Below are 16046 nucleotides of genomic sequence, written 5' to 3'. Positions count from 1 at the left end.
TCACGGCCATGAGTGAGCATCCTGGTGCTTCCCCAAGTCTTGGCTGACCTCCAAAAATTGTAAATAGGTGCAGGTCACAGAGGCTCCTTACCAGAAGATGCCTCTAGTTCTATTTGTCAAACATTCTATGAGGACTGCCACATTGGTTAGCTCATTTCAACCTCTCACCAACCCATGAAATGAAATGGAGGCTCCGAGAGACCCAGTAATTTGCCCAAGGCTCACAGCTAGAATATGAGCCCAGATTTAACTGTACATTTTTCTTGTGGTTCTCTGGTTCTGTCCTGTTTCTGCCAAACCTTCCCATGTCACTCTCATTCACCTCCTCACACCCCCAGCGCATTTTCCAATAGCAAGCAATTATCTAGTCAGCACATTCATTCATCTTCAGTGAATTTGAACTGAGGCAAAGAAAAGCAGTGAGATTTCTTTTTGGCACTTCTGCCTTCCTAAGCAGTGGAAAAGGAAGAGACCAAGGCCCTCAGATCACCTGATGCTTCTAGAGCTCCCCTGCTTACATTGTGCTACAGGGCATCAAGGGTGATGGGGAGAGCTGAATTCTATAGATAAGAGTATGAGCACTTAGAGGGGACCAAAGTGTGGTTGGTGATCTCTAAGAATGCTATGAAAGAGATCACTTCCTGCAAGTGCACCCTCAGAACCTCATGAAAGGAGGCCACTCTGCCTCCAGGTGACCACGTGTGTGCACAGAGCATGTGTGCTATACTATGTTTGCATCAATATCCCAGTTCTGTCCTGGCATCATGCCCTTTTATGTGTGCAGTGAGAGCTAGCAGTGTGGCCAGGATGGGGATGTCACCCTCCCCACAGCAGTCCAGGATGCCCACAGAGGTTGTTTGCATCCTTGACATCCAGCACAATTGGATACACCCACATGTGGTTGCTGTAGGATATGCCACAGAGGAGGAAAGTGTCTTCATGAGAAACTGATTATCCTTTCCAAAAGGAGCTGTCCATTCAGTGCTGATCCATAACAGGAAGCTACTCAACACATGGCCAACCATCCTTCTGGCAACGTTCCACCTCCGTGCAGTCACAGCCCTGCACCAGCACGCCAGTGCTTCAGGGGTGCAAGGAAGAGGCAGGTCACTTTTAGAAATTAGAGGAAAGAGTATTTGAAAGCTAGTCCCCTGTTTTTAAAGCCTCCCTATGAAGCCTCTACTTTCTCCCAAGCTATAAGGCCCTGATCCTGGGCCAGAAAGGCAATGTGCCAGCCCAGAAACACCATGTCCTGGCCTGCCATTGAGAGAGTGAATGTTAGTACAGAGGTCCTGTGTGCCCACCAAACTAGTATGTGCTCTGATGTCACACTCTCCAATACGGCAGGCATTGGTCACAGTGGCTACTAAGATTTAAATTTTAAATTAAATGAAATTTAAAATTCTATTCTTCAGTCACACTATGCACATTTCAAGTGCTCAGTAGTCGCCTGTGGCTAGGGCCGACCACCCTGGACACATAGGACATCTCCATCACCACAGCAGGTTCTGTTGGGCAGTGCTGCTGCTCCAATGTCATCATTTAAACCGGAATAAGGTCTTTGTGAGGCCTCCCAAATCCATGAGAAGGCAAATGATAAAAAATGATGCATAGCCGGGAGCATAGCTATGTGTACGTTCCTTCCTGTTTATTTGCTCCTGTCAGGAATGTCATCGTGTACCCAGGCACACCCAGTGCTGGGATTCTCGGAGCCTACCAAAATGATTCAGACTCTTTGCCTGCTCTTAAAGGACTTACAGTTTGGTTCAGAAGATAAGAAATGTACACAAGTAACAATACGAGTAGAAAGTGATCATTTCATAAGAGAAGTGTGCTGAGTGTTCTTAAGTTCAGAGAAGGAAAATCTGCTTCCAGCTCAGGAAACAGAGTGGGCTTCAAAGGAGAAATGTGGAGGTGGAGGGAAGACCATCCCAAGAAGCAGGAAGGGCACAAGCAAAGCACAAAGGCAGACAGGGCCCTCCCTGGCAGAACAGTGGCCCTCCTCTCCCAGAACATCCAGCCTGAGGCTCTGTGGAGGACCCCTGCCGACTGCCTGATTACCTCAGCTCACCCTGCTAAGCAGTGGGGGATTAATGTCCTAGGCCAATTGCCCTCTGTTTTGATTAAGGGTCAGTCGTAGGGAATAGAATTCACTCTAGCAAGTTAAAGCAGGGTATTAAATGACTTACAAAATTGCCAGGAAAGCTAGAGAAACAGACACTAGGTTGAACTTTCAGGAGTGACTCTGAACACCAGGCCACCAGGGAGGCTGCTGCCTCATTTGTGATCAGGAAGCCACCAGGATCAGGAAGCAGTACAGTCAGGAAGTGGCCACCATCTGTAGCTGCCACAGAAAATCCCCACAGAGCCGCCATGGTGCTGCCAGAGAAACAGCGGCCCCAGAAAACATGGGCTCTGACTCATTGTCACCTTCCACATTTCACCTGGGCACCTCTGACTGGCAGAACTTACATCACTTCCAGAACCTTAAGTGTAAAAGCACCTGGAAAATAAAAGAGAATGTGGAAAACAATGTTTGGTATCTTTCCACCCTCCAAAGTACAGGAAGAAATGTTGGGAAAAGTGGGAATTCATTCTGCCTCTAACCTGCCACATCCTCCTAGCCTCCAGTGACAGGGGATTAAGTGGCCAGTCACACTCCAGGGTGATTGGAGCAACTTTCAAAGGTCAGAGCCTAAGACCTTTTCTGCTAAAAGCAGAAATCGGGAGGCAACACTCATATAACCGCATTAACAAGTAAGAAAAGTCTGGAAAATATTTTAAGGAGATTGGGTGTCCTTTATAAGTCAAAGGTTCCAGAACTATGCAACCTCTTTGCTTCAATGCAGGTACTGCAATTCCCAGCTTTTTGCAAAGAACTTTGGGCATCGGTGGGGTTGTACCTCATCCCACCCAGGCACACACTGATAAAAACTGAGGGAGGCTATGCTTAGGGTGAATTTCCAAGTTTAAAAAAATGCCAGAAGAGCAAAAGAAACAGACACTAGGTTGGGCTTTCAGGAGTGACTCTGAAAGTTGGCACCCAGCTCCCGGTTTTGTTTGTCATATCAGTCCCTGCTGAGGAAAGCAAACAGCAGGTAACTGTAGAACACACCTGTCTGCAGCAGCTGTTTGATGTTAGCAGGCTTTGATTGTCAACCAAGCAATTTGCTTAGGATTTGGAAACAAAGGAAGGAGACTGTCAAAAGCCGGAGGAGCAGGTGACGTGCAGCATGCCTGTGTGCTCCCAGCAGTCAGGAGGAGAATGCGTGAGCGAGAGATTGGCACCAGAGGTAGTGCATTTGGGGGAAGTGACAGCCTCCTACAGGGCAGTAATGGGATCTCTGCAACAAAGTGCCAACTTCCTATCCCAATAAAATCTTGATGTCGGTAAAGACCGTGCTACCAAGCCAGTTTAACCCAGTGTTGGAATGGGATCTGGGGAAGAAAATGGCTCTGTTTTTAGTATGGTTAGAGAAAAATATCACTGAGGAGTCCATGAAGGATGCCAGCCAGAATGACTTATAGTTTATAGTGACTCATTTATTACTGAGAAGTGTCTGAACCTACTTATCCATTAAGATTCCTGGAGGAGGAAGCAGTCTCGGTGAAAGTCTTCACAGTTACCCATGCTTAGGTGTTCAGTCCCTCTGAACAACCAGGGCAGTGTGCCATGTGGCCATCACCTACCATACGTCACCTCATGGAGTTAGTTGTCTTTAAATATATCTGATCTTCTCATTTATATCTGACTTAAATCATGGGCTTCGAGTGTATTTTTTTCTTGAATTGAGATATGCATATAAAGAAGTGTGTTTAGCCATGTAGTGAGTAATTAATAAATTTCCTGGGATGGAAGCAGGCACAGAGGGAAAGGTAAACATCATGGCTGAGTATAAGCTGGGAATGCAGTACAATCCCTTGACCAACTTCAATGTTAAAAGATTGGAATTGACAGCTTTGCTTGAATTCTTTTTATGTGTTCTGGAACCAGGCCCTTCTGTATCCTGGGAAAATGTTCACTGTCATGTTTGAGAGAATTACTCTGAAAATTGCTGTTTGTTTTTAACCATGATATTCAAAGGAGGCATGCATGATTTTTACTGAATTAAAAACCAGATGTAATGTGGGAAGTGTTGAAGATCTTTCTAACAACTGTTGGGAAGAGGAGAATCTATAATGAAAATGTGGACATAGTTCCTGTAACTTCTGTACCTCTCAAACTCCAGCTGAAATTTAAATTCTAAGGATAATTGTTCAGCATAAAATTATGGACTCAAATTAGTATCTCATCACCCTCTCAAGAGAAAGCCTGAGAACTGAGGCCAAAGGACCAAATTTTAGCTTTTCTACCAGAACCTCCAGGTCAGTGTTAAAACATTGCTGGGGAAAGAGCTGGAAGAACAATGATGTAGTCACAAATTATGCATCTATGACCGTCTTGAGAGCTCTGCAAATCTGTCCCATAGGTGGGGTGGGGACAAGGAGTTATTCAGGCTGTGAAACAATAAGTGGAGGAACATTAAGTGGACAGTCATCCAGGCAGAGGGTCATAATCAAGCTACAGCATGCAGGGACCCCACCAAGGATGGTCTTTGTATATGTTACCAACACATGCAGATTGGGAGCCCACAGGCATCTCCCCTTTTCTGTGGCAACCTGCTGCCCACCAAGGCCTGATAGCAAATGCCCAAGGAGACATGACCTGTTTCATTCAAGCAGAACCCACCACTCAGTTGGTTGTTGCCTTGCCTCCCCAGTACAGAGGAGGTGGGAAGGAGAGCACCAGATATCATGGTAAGTTCTCAATCTGCACCCAATCTTTATCAGTATCACAATGAAGCCAAAACCTTGCGCTGCCAGAAAACAAGACAGTGTAGCCCAGAGGAAGGTCCTGCATACTGCTGTATGTTTTAAGATGCCCACCTCTTTTTGTCAATTTAACATATCTCATTTGAGAAATGCTTGTCAAATACAGAAATGTTTGTATCATCGGAGACTGTAAAACTCCTACAGCCTTAAAAAGTGTGTGTTGTGGTAGTTTTCTCCCTTAGTTGATGGGTGAGGCAAAAAAAAATAGCTTAAATAAAGGAAGATGGTGCCTTGGTGAGGCCTCATAGCAGAGAAGAGCATGGGCTCTGGGAACAGACGGCCTGAGCTCCAGTGCGGGCCCTGCCACTTACTAGTGTGTGACTTTGGACGAGTTTCTTAGTCTCTCTGTGCCTCAGTTTCCTAATCTGTAAAATGAGGTTGAACATATTTCACAGACTAATAATGAAGGTTAAATAAATTAAAACTCAGGATATGATTAGAATGGTACCTGGAACCCAGTAAGCACCATAGAAGAGTTAACTATTATGACTACTGCTGTTACTATTGTTGTCCTTGCCATCATCATCATCTGGTTCCTATAGGCAATTGGGTTTGCAGCCCCCGGCCTGGAACAGTGGTTCTCAACTGGGAACGATTTCCCCCCAAGAGACATTTGGCAATGTCAGCAGACATTTTCAGTTGTCATGACTGGTGGGAGGGGCGCTGCTACTGGTATAGAGTAGTGGACAGAGTCAGGAATGCGGCTAAAGATCTTACAATGCATGGGACAGCCCCCACAGCAAAGAATTATGTCAAATATGCCAAGGTGAAGAAACCCTGACCTCGAAGCACCATATGTGCATTTCACTCTGAGGTCTTGCCACTCACTCAGACATACTGTCAGGTTTCAAGGTGCAAGTCTCCTCTGCAGTCAGGACTCCAAGACTTTAGTCCTTTTCCTCTTCCCCATTCACTCTTCCCAACTTTTGGGGAATCTCCTTTAGGTCCTGGGGAAGTATTCTGCCTTCATGTTTCTTTGAGACACTAGACCTATGTTCCCAAATCTTCTTTCCCAAACTGGGAGGTGGGGCATCATAGGCATTTGGGGCAGGACAGTTCATGATGCAGGACTGTCCATTCATTGTTGGATGTGTAGCATCCCCAGCCCCTAGAGAGCAAAATGTCGATAGTACCTCCCATTCATTTGAACTACCAATAAAACCCCTGGCTTACATTACCAAAGCCACATTCAGCTTACTTTCTGGAATAGATGTTCAATGCAAGGATCCGTAGAAACTGGGAATAGCACGGGGATTTTTTTCCTCAAGGAGTCATCAAGCTGGATGTTTTCATGGGACCATTTCCAACGAGCCCTTTTGATGTAGCCTCATCCCAACAGCCAGTGTTAAAACTGTTTTTTATTGCTAGGTAATGTGTCTACCAGACATCCCTGAGTCTTGACCCATCTCCGATCCCATTCCTGTACTACCAAGGACAGGGTAGGGAAAGGCATCTGGAAGGAAGAGTGGCACAGGAAAAGATAAAGAAGTTTGCTTCTTCCATTTCTTGGCAGCTGAAAATGCAGTGGTTTGTATACTGGCAGAGTCGACATGGCTACTTCAGAACCTCTGAGTCCCACTGCTCCTGAGGTAGGTTTGTACAGCAGGCTTCTTGTAAAGGACAACTAGACCTGACTTCCTGTGTGCCACCAGAATCCACACTTCCCAAAACAGAAGATTGGATTGGGTCAGGTTGCTGCTGTTTAATCTGGAAAACTCTCTAGCAGAATCCACAACAAATTTATTCAGAGGCAACTGGCCCCTTCCTGCTCAACCCACAGATGGCTGGCCTCTGCTCAGACACCAGCCCACATCCACTAACCTGTGGGCTGGCTCTTTCCAAACATAGAACTATCTAGCAAATTGCGCAGGAAAGAGCCCCTTTGGGCCCTTTCCCTCAGAAGTGAATGGCAGGCACCCAAGCCCTAAACTTGTCCAATATATCATGGGCTGCAGGAAGAGCACTGGCCCAGGTGTCCTAAGACCCATATCTTGTCCTTATTCTGTGTGGTTTTACCCTAGCCCAACCCTTCTAGATTCTAATCTTCATCTGTGACATGCACCTACCAACATCATAGGGTTGCCATGCAGTGGAAATAAGGTAACAGTTATGAAAGTACTTTGAAAAGCTATAAGAATTGTAATAATGTTATTCCTTGACTATAGATTAATGAACATAATAAAATTGCTATTGCCGGTATTAGCATAATAGCACAGATTGTCCTTCCCTTTAATGAAATTCACCAGGGATAAAATGCTTCTGCTTTTTCCCCACATTCTCTCACCATCTTTCTTTGATAGGAAGCCATGAGGTTCAGTGGCCTCCAGAAATGTACCCCTGTATGGGTAAATGTTCCAGAAGGCCACTCTGTCCAAAGGGACATTGCTTCAGTGCAGATTAGACATCCACCTGAAACCCTCCAAGGCACTAAGGGACTGAACAGCTCTAATAAAAGTGTCAGCAAGTATTTTAGACTAGTAAGTGTAGAAATGATGCTCCAATATAAATCAAACTAATTTTGATTAGAAAATATGCACAGTTTTGTGAATAGCTGGACAATTTAATTTGCCACTTAAAAGACAGTTTTTCCCCATCCTAGCCAGAGGGAGCTGGTGCTGGCTTAAAGTCCCCAGTAGGTAGGGGCCAGAGGGCTGGCTCTACCTGAGGGCACCTTGCTCTGGGGACAGGCAGGTGTGGGGAGAGGCTGTTTGGCAAAGGCTCTGTCACAGCAGGGTGGGGGTAGAGCCATGTGCACTACCAACAGCTTGACATGTGGTTTTCTCATGCCAGATCCAAATGTCACACTGCTGATATAAAATTAATTGCAGCACTTCCCTTCATTTCCTCTCTGGCTGCTTTTCTCTCACAGGCTCCACAAGGATTTCCATAGTTACCAAGCTCTCAGCTCCTACCGCCAGCAGCCTGTCCTAATGTCACACTGCCATTTCCTCTCTTCTTGACTTCTCTCCATGTTTCCTATGCCAGCACAGTGCTAGAACAGTGGCTTGCTACTAAGTAAGTGATTGCAACTACATTTTACCCCTTATTAGAGGAACCTATCTGCTTAAGGAAGTTGCTGCAGAAACTACCCTTTTTTTGCTCAAAAGACCTTTCCAGTAATCTCCCTATGTTTTTAAAGTTCTGTTTGCTTGACCTTCAACATGGACTTTCTGAGGACCAGACTCTGCACTGTCTCCATTTAGCTATTCAAGCAGGTTTTACGACTTTTTAAAAGTGACATTCATAAAAGGGGGAGGTCATTGGAGGGCTAGGGCCACGCAAAGACTATCAGCGAGGGAAGATGCTGCCTCCTGCCTGGGAACACAGGCAGAGTGCTGACAACACCTGAGCTGACGGGAGAGGTGACCTTGGGTTGGAAACAAAGGGCTAAGCCCCAGAAGCATGCTTCCTAGTTCCCTGCAACAACACAGCAGCTCACCCTAGGCAGCACGAGAGCACAGAGAACAAAGGCTCATTTGGCATCTCTGATATCATCTTTGGAAGTGAATAAGACAAACAACTTAAAAGGGGCAGGGGAGATCGATGATGCTGCTAACTTGAGACTGTCCATATGAGAGGCTCTGATTTATCAGCCTTCATAGGCGCTGATAAGCTCTCAAAATGAGTGCTCTGTGATCAGCAGCTGTACCTCCTGATCGTCTACATTGCTGTCCTGGTTGGGGGGATGTGGGGGAAGTGACTGTGACAGGAACTGAAAATACACACTTTAATTCCATTATTCACTGATCCATGGGTTTGCCTTATTATGACGGGGCTGTTAATTGTGGCCTTCCAAGGTACAGCCCAAAGCTGGTGGGAATTATATTTCAGAACAGGTTTGGGGTGGGGGAATGTAAACTACTGCTGAAAGTGGAGACCCATCATTTTTTAATCGGTATTATTATGAAAGCTGTGTTCCTTGCATTAGCAGACGGAGCCAGAGAAATCGTGCAGCCATTCGGAGAGGAGGAGGGCAGTTCTCCCCAGGGCAGGGGGATGTGCGGGATCCAGCAGGGAGAGAGAAGCTATTATTAAAAATAAGAATAAGAAAATAGAGCTGTAAAGTGGGTGAGTAGCGCAGCTGAATATTGGTGCTGAACAGTGCCTGAGCACCGACTGGGGCTGCCTGAGCAAGATTAAAATCTGCAGGGAAATTTTGTTCCTTAGCACTGGCAGAAATTAGGAATAAATTCAATTGCATTCTGCACAATAGCTGGAAGCGATTGAGGTTAAGTGGCCTCGCTCTCTGATGTGTTAGTATTACTGAGCACTCTCTGCTCACGTGACTTGGTGCGATCTGCTCTTGGAACATGTCGCCATGGCAACTGATGATTTCTATTACAGTACATTCAAGTTCACATTCTAGGCCTGTCACACGCTTGGAAATTTCCAGTTAAAATATTTATTTATGAAAAATGCAAAAGAAAAGAAAAGAAAAGCCACCCCCAGACTCTTTCATGGATAGAAAACAAAAAGGTGCCCTCGATGCAGAATGATTTATCTGCAGACAAGAACAGAATGTTGCCTTTTCACTTAGCTGTTGCTACCAGACAAAAAATTTCCCACGAGGTGGCCAACTTTGTTGGGGAGGGGGCAAACTGGAATCTTACCTACTGTGGTTTGGTGTGCAGGTGTGATGTCAGACTGAATGCACAGTGACAGAAGTGGCCTGAAAAACCTGCAGATCAGAGTTTCCATGTGACCCTCTGAGGCACATGGTTCCGATTTCAGCTTCGGACTAAGGTTCTGTGCGACTTTATCTTAGTTAATCGTCAGCTGGGCAAGAGCTGCACTCACCCCTCAGCCATGAGGAAGGGGTGGAGGGATCTCTCATTGGGTGGGTCAGTATTCTGGTGTCTGCAGGGATTCTCAAGGCTGACCCCAGTAGAGGAGAAACGCAGGCTGGGACGGAACATGGCAGACTGCGCTCTCTAGTGGAAGCCATCACCTTGTTCCATGACAGAGCTCCGTGTGGCTTTCCTTGTACTCCTCCCAGGCACTGCCCATGGAGGCCCACAGACCCCCAGCCCCCTTAGGAAGCTTACTGTTTAGCCTTGTATATGTCCACTGGCTTCCCCTGGAGAAAGACTGCCAAGGGTTAAACTAACTAAAGAAAGCATTATTCCTTGGCCATGTGCTACAAAAGATTGCTAACAAGGCCTCCTGGCTTGCCATACTTTTTCCCCTTAGTCAAGCACATTAAATATGTTAATAAAAGATTCCCCAGTGCTTTGTCTATCAGAATCTTCCAGGTGGCTACAATGATCCTAGTTGCCCAATTACCTGATGAGGGTGTCCCATGACTCACAGATGGTTCTCTCTCTAGTTATTAAAATCTCCATGATCTTTTCTTTGCATTGCTGCTTCTGCTGAGTCTGAATGGAATCAAATACTAGTTCATAGCTAGAACCCACTTTGTATAGTGAGGCGGTGTTTCCTGAACTTCCCTGATCATAAGAGTCACTGGGCTGCTTGTTTCAGATACGCATTCCCAAGTGTACCCCAGACCTACTGGGTCAGAATCTGCAGGAGAAAGACCTGGGATCTGTATTCTTACAAACATGTAAATTTGAGTAGCACTGCACTTGTATTGTGGAGCCTATCCTCAATATTAGGGCTATCTTTCAAAAATTACCCCAGTGACATACTGCTAATGTCTCTCTGTAAGGCACTGGGCCAGAAGTCTTCTGGGAAATTCCTAACCTTTATTGGTGTAAAATGGGACAGAAAAAGATTGGGCAGTATTAGAGAAATGTAAAAAGTAGATTGATGGTTGTGGTTCTAGCAAACCCCCAATGGAGACACGAATGAATTCAGTCCTGTTAGTATGAGTGAATTTTCTGTGCAACCAAATAGTTATCCCATGTGTAAGAAAGTAACTTCTTCTCAAAACTCAGATTAACCAATGGGCCAACCCAGCTGCTCCAAAAATAGATTGTGCATGTAGATCAGATACCACTGATTGGGGGTAGGGTGAATCGCAGGGTTAAATTTTTAGTCCCACTGGGCAGCTTTGCCTATAAGGATTTACAAGACCGAGCTATGTCTACAGATTGCTGACCGGGCATATAAAGGGGCGGAGAGGGAGCGTCCAAGATGGCAGCGTTAAAGGCAGAAAGCTGGCCCGAGAAGTGCCTGTTTTGTATTCAGCAGAGAAGACGCCAAGCATAGAAGAAGCCTGGGTACCTGTACTCTGCGTCTCCCTATTCTTCTAACACGTGTGAGTGTTGCCCGGACATGCAACTCTTTTGAGGAACTCTAAATAAAGACTTTGGTGTCAATATCACTCAGATTGATCCTTCTCTCACATCTGGAGACAGGACGTAGGGGTTGCTGAACTTTCAGTTGTTCTGTTGATACAAAAATGTGAGCAGTTATGTAAGGTAAACTGGTGGGCACTTAGAGAAATTAAAGCAACCACAGTTAGTTCCTGAGTCAATTCAAGAATTCCCAGAAGCTCCTACATACACACACACATGTTCAGTAAGCTCTGAGAGAAAAATTAATAACATACTCTTCTAGAGTCCAGAATCATGGATCCAGAAATTACTTCTTCAGATTTCCGGAGTGGATTACAGACCAGTAGGCCCTCTCCAACCCTGGAAAGACAGGACCCCCAGCCCAGGATGGCTCTGGCCAAGCCCAGCTCAGACTGCAGCTGTTGTGTGGGGCAGCAGCATCCCCTAGTGCTGCTGCAGTTTAAGTACAAGCTCTTTTCCTGGGAACTGTCCGATTTGATCAAACTGTAATAAGATCAATTCTCCATATTAATGAATGAGAATAGTGGTATATATACAGTAATCCCAAACTGGAGATGACCACCAGTTCTGTCTTTGTTTAGCCTGGAATGCATTCTGTGACTATGTAGCATTTGAGTTTTCCATAAAGTAACATAAAAGAATATATGGCTGAGCTCATGCCAGGCAGGATGGATGGAGGAGGCTGGAGGGGTTAGCAAGGTTAAAGGGGGGCTGAGTTCTTGTGTCAGTTCAGGTCCTCCAAGAAGCAGATGCTGAGATGACGTTAGAAGTGCAAGAGATTTACTGAAAGATAAAGGAGAGAAGCAGGAGCCGGAAGGGAGAGCCTTAAGACTTCAGTGCAGGTCTGACATCTGTGACAAGGAGAGGGGGAAAGAAGGAAGGAAGATGATGTAGGAGTTGTCTCAGACAGCAGTGCAGCTCAGGGAACAGCTTGGCCAGCCCGACAGGACGATCTGGTACGAAGATCACCTATTGAGGAGTCCTGCACTGGCCAGAAGATGTAGGCCCTGGTACCATACCACGCTGTGCCCAGTCATTTGCCAGAAGGTGCCCTGGAGACACTCACAGCTGGAGGCTGTCAGCTAACTACACTCCTTGTGGCAGGTTCTCCCTAGAGGGAGCCCTGAACAGCATGGCTGCTGCAACTTGAAGGGAAGCTGTCCCAAGATCACATGTTTACCAGCAGATCCACATGTTCACTATCAAAAACAGAGTGCAGGAACACTGTGGATGGATGTGTCTAAATTGAAGAGTGTAAAATTTAGCACTTGTTCGCATTCCATTAACTAATGTAAACTAGAAAGAGGAACGCCTGAGCAGCATTTATTAATTGCGCCTTTCTAAACAGCAAGCTGGCTGCCTTCCAAGGTGTGTTCTCTGCACCAGGACACCAAGGTCAATGTCAACAACCTGGAACACCAACAGGGCTTTAGCTTCTTTGTTGAGGAAGAATTTGGGTCTGAAAATGTATATATCCTGCCCAAGGCACGAACAGTGACCTCACATATCTACCAATTCTCTCTCTCCCGTAAATGGTCTTTGATACTATTGACCAGGAGACACCACTGCCCAGGTGATGTGACCCGATCTCTGTATTTAAAAACATTAAGGAACTTGCCCAAGTTCAAAAGATTTTCAGAAATCCAATTTGGGTGAATTAAGAAACCCAGATAGCACTACAGGCAAGGGCACAAAGTTTTCAAATCACAGTTAAGCCACAAAGGCCCAGGATGCCTTGAATAAAAAAATGCAAGGAGCCGCTTGACAAAGAACCTTGAAAAGATCTAAGGGTGGAAGAAAGCCCACTGCGGAAATAGAGAAAGGATGAGGAAGCGCCAAAAAAAAAAAAAAAAAAAGAAGGTGCCAACTCTTTCGAAGGCTCATCAAGGAAAGATAAGAGCAGCAGCAGAGAAAGCAGAATGAGTTAACACCGCCAAAGAGGTTAGAGGCAAAGAAAACGGGCCAGGGAGGAGAGAGCGTGGCAATAAAGTGGCTGGACTAATAAATGAGAAGGGGAGTGAAATTAATGATGACTGTGAGTGGCAGAGATACCGAGCTGCTCTTTTAAATTGGTCTTTAACAGGAAAAATAAACAAAGGGAGCATCGATAATTAGGAAGTAATGAAGACTTTTAAATATAGATGTTGAAATAAACCAGGTGAGGGAATACTTGAAAACATGGTACAATATGTAAATCAGCACTTCTGGATAATACACATTCCCCAACCTTAAGGGAATTAGTTAATGAACTTGCTGAACTACTGACCATTATTTTCAAAGGCTCCAAGAGACCAGAGACTGTAAAATGAAAATATTTGTCCAGTCTTTTACCAAATTAAAAAAAAGAGAGAGAAGCTTTGATAATTACTATACCTGCCACTATATACTGTCCCCACCACATAGGGATGTTGTGATGACAAATAGAATCAGAAATATTACCCCACCCTGTGGAAAACACTGGGGAGGTGCACTTAGCTGGTGGTGGTATGTGTGCTCCATGCTGACAGACTGGAGCCGGGCATCTGCGATTATGGGTAATACAAATGCTTGACTTTTTGTTCAGTGGAATGCATTTGGGGGTTGTGTAATTATATTTGTTTTTTAGGCCGATATAAAATCAGTTGACATCCCCAGAGAGCACAGCAAGGGAGAAAAGGTCTTCATAGCAGGTATCAATCTATGGTTTTAAATTATCTGAGATAATCCCCAGATGGCTAATGGAGTATAGGCAGTAATGAAAATGTCCAAAGTTTCTCTTTAATAAATAGACTGCAACAATTTATTTTTTATTTTATCAAAATAAGTAATACGTTATTCTTGTAGAAAAACAAAACATACAGATAAGCAATGATACAATAATCTCCTAAAACCTTGTCACTTCTTATAAAATTTGGTGTGTTTGCATTCACAATGTTTCCCATAAATATATAGAAGTTGTTTTTATAAAAATTGGATGGTCCTATATATAGGATGGTCCAGATACATATTATGTAACTGATTCTTTTCCACTCACTATAACACGCACATCCTCCCATCATTTTAAATTGCTACGTAGTTATTTAGCCAATAACTTTCAGACATTTAGATTATGTCTCCTGATTTTTTTTTCTTTGCTGTCATCAGTCACTCTGTAGTTAACATCCTTAAACAAACATCTTCAAATACTTATTCTATTCTTCCTTTAGAATAAAATCCTATAAGGGGAATTGCCTGGTGAATTGTTCTTTTTGTAGGACTTTTATTACATATTGCTAAATTACTTTTAAGAAAGAAGACAATTAACACTCTACAAACAATAAATGAAACTGCCAGTTTCCTCATATGCACACCAACTGAATGTAATACATTTTTAAATCTTTCAATACAGTAACAATTTTAGCATCCTATAAGAGTTGAATTTGGATCATTAGAACAAAACACCTGAGGAAGTTTATGTATTTTTTATACTGGCCTTAAACTATTTTGGGGCATTTTCCCTTTCTCTGTATGAGTGTGTGTGTATGTGTGTGTTTGTGTTTTTCCCTCCCTCCCTCCCTTCCTCCCTTCATCTGCTGTCTCTGTCTCTCTCTCTCTTCCCTACTCCCTCCCCTTAGGAGGATACACACATATGTGATAAAAGAATTTTTTATCAGATGAATAGCAAACACAGAATTCAGGATGGTGGGGAGAGGCAGGGGTCAGAGGAACAAGACAGGGAGGAACACTTAGATGCCACAATATCGGCAATGTTTCAGCTCCCAGGGGATCACACATATGCATTTTATGGTTCTGCTTCATAACTTACATATATGCTGCAAGTATCAGCGACAGCGAGGGGACTATGTATTGCACACTCAGTAGTTAGCAAGTTTTATTTTCTAATATGTCAAATAGTGTTCTCCTGTCCCCAAAGAGCATAAGCACTTTTTCACCGCTGAAATTAGGCTTAATACCTTACTGGCTGGGTGCCTGCCACTGAGAATACAGTACAGAGTCCCTCCAGTGGATTCCACAATCCCCCAGAGAAGTGGCTGTGCCATCACACCTCCACTGGAGAATTCCTCCCCTCTAGAGAATCAGGAAGGGAGAAAAATGAACCAGAACTTACAACAGACACAACTTCTGGAGGAATTCCCTAAAGGCTCAGGGCTATGACCTTATCCATTCTCATGTACATTTCTAAAAATAGATTCCCAATTCTGGTAAACTGTTAGAGGAAAATAGCCTATTTTTAAAGGAGCGGTCCTAAATAGCTAAATCATTTTGCTTAAGCAATGAGCCAAGTCACTTCTAATGAGGTTGTAGCATTACTGGAAATACGAGATATATTTAAATAAATAGTCCATACATTACCCCAATAAATCACTTGAAAAATATTCCCAAATGTACTAAATGTATTTTTAGTGGCATGTGCCTGACCTTTCTGGAAGAAGAAAGATAATGCTGGAACATTTTGAGAATAAACATTTATCCCAATTAGTAGTCAAGACACTAGTAAAATTGTTATACATTTTCTAAACACCCTTAACTATACCCGATGCTTTGGAAACAACTTATTTTTCCTACCTTCAATAAAATACAGAATCTGTCTGTAAAGTAGCTGGAATATGAGAGCAGAAACTTTTTTGATGACCCAATGAGAAATTCTGTAATGGTCCTATTACCTCAAGGCCTCGGGCAGGATGGATATATGTCTTTGCAACTTTTCCTAAAATGACTTGCAGACCATAAAATTTTCGTTCTTTTATGACTGTATTTCCAAGTGTTTTAAAATCAGTGCCATGTTCTTTTTTTATAATATTCACAATAAAGATGTAAATAAGACCCATTTATTCATTCGACAAACACACTAAGAACCTGCTCTATGCCTGGTACTGTGTTAGGGATGCATAGGTCTTCCCTCAAAATCCTCACCATCTAGGATGTCTTATAAAG

Source organism: Lemur catta, chromosome 20 (genome assembly GCF_020740605.2).
Source record: "Lemur catta isolate mLemCat1 chromosome 20, mLemCat1.pri, whole genome shotgun sequence".
Classification (NCBI taxonomy): Eukaryota; Metazoa; Chordata; class Mammalia; order Primates; family Lemuridae; genus Lemur; species Lemur catta.
Note: the sequence above shows the minus strand (reverse complement) of the source record.